This window comes from Papaver somniferum, chromosome 9 (genome assembly GCF_003573695.1).
Source record: "Papaver somniferum cultivar HN1 chromosome 9, ASM357369v1, whole genome shotgun sequence".
NCBI lineage: Eukaryota > Viridiplantae > Streptophyta > Magnoliopsida > Ranunculales > Papaveraceae > Papaver > Papaver somniferum.
The window spans coordinates 203,938,303-203,944,302 of NC_039366.1; positions in this window are offsets into that span (position 1 = coordinate 203,938,303).

Below are 6,000 nucleotides of genomic sequence, written 5' to 3' on the forward strand. Positions count from 1 at the left end.
TTGACTTACTGTCAACCATCTTAAAATCCATGAAATTGCAAATCAGGAATTTCTTGTTGCTTGCTTCAGAAATCTTGTATTTGTTGTCAAGCGCAGTCCACAATCCCTTTGCAGTCCCAATACTCCGATGTGCATTGTACACATGTTTGTCCAGAGCATTCAAAATATGACCACGACACATGAAATCATCTTCCTGACGCTGCTTTCGTCTAGCCTTCAATTCCTCAGTGTCATTGTCAGTTGCAGCAGGAATTTCCTCCAATCCATCTTCAAGTATGTACCACAACTTGATGGTGATCAGGAAAAACTTCACAGTCTCTTGCCAACGGGTAAAACCTTCACCATCAAAACGTTCCAATCGAGTAAAGGTTTGGTTCATCACTTGCAGAGATTGAGCAGTAGCATTCGAATTCGAAGATTCACCCTCCATTGCCAGAAATATTTGTCTAAAAATGTTGGAAAAAATTGGGTTTCACAAATGAATGAATCAGAGAGAAAGTGTTGCACTCCAAAACTTTCAAGGCTTGTATAAATTTCTTTTAGACAAATATTTCTACCCTCCCAATAACAATTGGCGATTACAACAGGTATGCGAAATATTGCCTTCAGGATACAATGAAAGCCCTGCAACGAAAACTGAATTCAAGGTTTGTACCCCTTGATTCAATCAAGAACACACAAAGAGATTTCTGATTTCTGATGATGCTTTTTGAAACAGAGAAAACAGATTGATTTTTCTTATATGTTAAACGAAACTGGGAGAAGCTATTTATAAAGGGTTTTGCACCTGTTGGGAATAGGTTTTTATTCGCCAACAGGTTTCTATTCACGAAACGTCAGGTTCCTTCATCAACAGACATCAATGGTGTCTTTTGGATTCGAAATTTTCGAACAGGCTTTTATCGGCCAAATAAAACCTCAGTTCAACAGGCGATGCCCCCCAGGACCCCCCTTTGGTTAGCGGCGTTGAAAATATTCCAACATTCTCCCCCTATTTTCAAAAACCATAAAACAAAGTTAAAACTTTTAAATCAGAGTGACTGCATCACCGAAGTGACTGCCTACGTACCCGAGTGGGATCAAGCCAACGTAGTTCAAGCACAATTGAGACTAAGCATCATCGTTGAAATCAACACATAAATGATAGGTATCTTTTGGATTTGAACCTTCACTTAGTGTAAGAAACTCAAAGCCTTATCGAGGTTCTATGGTGAAACCAGTCTTGAACCAAGTACCCCTTATGATAAAACCGGAGTCTCCACACATATTGATTTCATAAAATCATGTGTTCTGTAGCCAAGCACGTTAATGGCCATGTGCTTATATCCTTGTTCATGAGTCTTCTTTAGAGAACGGTCTTCTTCTCTTAGGAAACGGCCTTATTTCCATACTCATATAGGTAAGTCTCGAAGGTGTTTCTGCGATACACCTTTTACTAATCATAGACTCATTAAGGATTTACATCCATCCTATTTTCTTGCAGAAACCAGCACTAATAAGAAATGGGAAGTTTTTATATTAGTGCTCCATAATCCACATCCATAACTTGTTGGTACCACATTGAACCTTGTTTATCCTTTTCAAAACATAGGTTGGGTTTCTGCTATGGGAGATCAAACTTCCTTCACAGACCTTAGTCCCATTTCTTTCCTTTTTATTGAAACCACTGAACTTGGTAGACTTTTCGTAAATGGGTCTGCCAAATTCCTCTTTGATTCAATAAAGTTAACCGTAACTACTCCCCTCTTGAGTAGTTGCCTAACCATGTAGTGTCTAAGACTTGCATGTCTAGACTTTCCATTATAAGTCTTATTAGAGACATTATAGATTGTAGCTTGATTATCACAATTAATCAAGACCGCCGGAGTTGGCTTCTTCCAAAAAGGAATTTCCATAAGTAGGTTTCTAAGCCAATCTGCCTCCTTACATGCATCAGTTAAAGCTATCAATTCCGACAACATTGTTGAATCAGAAATACAAGTCTGCTTCTTGGAACTCCAAGACCACAGCCTGGGGGGCGATGCCCCCCAGGACCCCCCTTTGGTTAGCGGCGTTGAAAATATTCCAACAAGTTTTCTATTTTTCTGAATGATTTCTCTATCATTTTGGGATGTACGAAAGATGCACTTTTGCTTACCTATATTCAAACATTTTTGTATCATTGTAGAATCTATTGCGTATGGTAGGACTATCGCATTTTTCTTAGTAGAGAAAGAACCTAACAGCAATAGAAATGTCGACACATTACTAATTATCTTTTCGTCTTTGGTTTTCTAAGATGCAAGGATTTCTTAAATGGAATGTGAGTGTCGGAATCCTGGTTATTTTATACACTATTCCACGGTTCTTTTTTTTAAATAACTTGAGACTTGGTTTGATATTTAGGGAGACGGGGCATTTCTTGCGAAAATTTATTTTGTTGCCAAAGCAAGGATACGGAATAGACACGGTCATAGTTGTAGCAAAAGTCAGTTTCATTTTTTTCCAATAGCATTTCTATTAGATTAACATGAAACCGTGTAGCAACACTGAACGATATCGCATCATACTGCATCTCAGAAGTCATATAATCATTGTGTTCATCTGTGACTTCAAATAATTGACTGAATTTTGGTTCATTTTAGTCTTCTGTCTAAATGAACCAAAGAGGGTCATTGTCTTCTTTCTGGAAGTTTCAATAAAAATTCCATTATGTGGCAGTGGAAAATGAATTCCTTGGAACAGACAACTATCTGAATTTCAATTTGGTTTGTGCCTTGAACATTAATCATCTGTTTACTCAGACTCTAGCGGCCATGTAAGGTTAAATCATATATCATGTGTTTTTGTAGATCCAAGTGCAGTCCTTGATGTTGATTTCCACGATTGGGATACATTTGCACCAGGTTTAGATTCCAAGATGGTATACTTATGCTCCTATTTAATGCTTTTATTTGTCACCAAGAGCGCCATTGTTTTCTGGATTGAAGGTTAGTTACAATGGGTACCTGGTTATACGAGTTCGATACAGATGATGCTGCTCATTATGATTAACCTTCAATACCGATCCATATAAGGTCCAGGTTTCTAGGTAGATTACATCACCGAGTTCACAGAAAAAATTAAAAGCTGGTTGGTAAAAGGAAGAACCCTTTTAATTGATGAATAAATTACGTGGGTAACCAAATCGTCACAAATATGAAGTGACGAATATATAGATATATGATTCTCAAAAACAATGTTATACAAACCTATTTTAATTTTATTTTAAAATAAAGTACATGAAACAAAAGGCATCCAGTTGGGTGTTAAGATAAATCAAATACATCTCCAAAAATTACCCAACGGTTTACGCATTGCATTTACAACAGAATATGTTTTCATTTGCTGACTAAAGAAAAATATCAGATACAAATGTCATTTAATCTCTCCCAATAATCCATTTTCAAATTTTAAGCACCTGAAGGTACTTCTCACTCAATAAATCATTTGTGCCAAAATACCGTTCACCAATCTCTCCCTATATTTGTATAACCCGTAACTACTCATTTAATGCATCATTGATACAAGATACATATGTATATATGTACAGTCAATATATATTTTCTCTAAATGCACATGATCCTACTTTAATGGATATGATTATTCATGACAACTCTCGCCCTACACTTCATGATATTATCTTACTATTCACGAAGTTGAATAGTTGAACTGTTATGATTTGTTAGCAATATATCTTGGAACTAACAAAAGGTTTTTTCGGTAGGAAATATATTCCCGCTACGTAGCTAAGTGTTTAAAAAAATACAAACCAGACAGAGGAGGAAATGCACAACAATCCGTGAACTATCCAAGATGTAACATGAGAAAAAAAAGATGGCGAGATTTAACGATGAGTTCAGTTTATTAGACTTACTCCGTCTAGAAGAATGATTGTCAAGAATGAAGATAATCTCTATAGGGTGAATTGGTACATATGTAATCAATGATAGAATGCCAGAGAACTCTTGGAATGTATTGATGGTGGTGAATCTGGTGATAATTACTGGATATAAGAAGGATTATTTGGGTAGTAACTTTTTTTTGTATTGCTTTTGTACGTAGAAATTGGTTTTGTGTTGTTGCGTCTTTTGATTCACTGTAACATTAGAGGTACAATTAGCCTTTGTATAGCTGGGTATTCATCGATCAGCTGGATGCTCAAAAAGTACATAATTTCATAGAAAAATGTAAGTCAAAGGCGATATTACACAAAATTAACACACACGATGTCACATCCAACTCATCGTAATGCTTTTTCCAGGATTTTGGAGGCTGCGGATGTTTGTAAATTCGAGTTAAAGGAAGGATAAGATCATCACAATGAGTAACAATAAAATGATTTGGAGGAAGAGAAGGTCTGGAAAGTCGAGCTGAAGGAAGAATAAGGTCATCCCAAGGAGGAAGAAACAAATGAAAAGGTAGAGAAAAATGAGTATCAAAAATTTTATACGAGTAAAATGAAAAGGTCATGCTTCTCAGCTTAGTTCTTATCCCCTCATTCGGTACCTAAAAAATAACAGGAAAAGGAATAAAAAAAATTCATACGAGTGGAAATGACATGTACCTTCTATTCTCTGCCAACATTTCACATGATCACTGATATAAGACCTTTAGTGTTCATGACCAATCCAAGAGTGACTGACCTCAAGGTACTCGGTAAGCCCGCATCCGGAGGTGCTAAAGGGATAACAAAATTGGTTAAAAAGATCCAAATCAACAATTCCTAGGTGAAAAAGACATGTAAGATTTGATATTGTTTAAATTGACGAAATTGTAAAAATAGTCAGGATGTAAAAATATCATCCTGCACATTTTCAAATATTTTTTCTTATTTTTAAATTTACATTAGGATGCATCCAGTTTCATCTTCACTATTTTTTGAGTTTAAGCTAGGATGAATCCAGTTTCATTCCTACTATTTATTTGGTGTCCATTTCACCCATATTAATTTTTACTCGTCCATTTAAACCATGTTTTAAGAATATTTAGACATTTGACCCAATTTCCGAATGGATACCGTAAGGACCAACTAATAAAGATGGAGATTCGGTCTCCTCTAAATCGGGATCTAATCCTGGCAATGTTGGCACGCTAAACCTGATGCCATCCTGATGAAAGAATTAGTGATAGAAAACGGGATGCTTATAATAAAAAAAACATGATGGATGTGTAATGGACTAACCCAATTGAGTTGTTTTGGCTAGGACTTGATATCAATGCGAAAGAGTAGATGATATTTTAAGTAATTTTTTTAATCTATCGCAATTTGAGCTCATTTCATATTTTTGTCACCGTTTTAATGAATTAATAATTTTTAGTGATTACATGAATATCATTGTTGTCTCATATTCGGTAGTCATCATCAAAATTTAAGGCACACTGAAAGGAATGCTTCGGATATCCATTGCGGAGGGGAGACTCAACTTTTATTCTGTCTGACATGGTTGGTTCTCCATTGAAGGTTACAGAATCAAACTTTACTCTCTAATTCTCTTTAAGGGTCTCTAATTTATTTGAATGCATCCATGACAGTATTTATTATTGGCATGGCCATAGATATCCAGTTGCAAAGGTTGGTGATAGTTGTTTCATTTTTCTTTTCTTAATGAAGTGCTTAATTAATTAATAGAAGTAGCATAAATTATTTGGAGTTGAAGTTTTTCTCAACTTCGGTATGAAACACTATTCACTGTCCAATTTCATAGTTTAAATTTTTACTCTACAAAAATGAGTTTTAATCATCTTACATGCTTATATCATCATCATCATGGTATACTGCTTGCTGAAAAAAGAGAGTAAAAGTTGTTTTATACTTCTCCAAAGTTTTCATTTGTTTTGTGCATGGTATGAGAGGACGTCAAACTCTTACAATGCAGATTCAAAATTGGTAAAAGAGAAAGGTGTTTGACTGTGTGTCTTTTTTGCGACTAAGGTGCAATTGTCGATACGAAGTAGAAAACAAGAGATTTCATAGTCTTC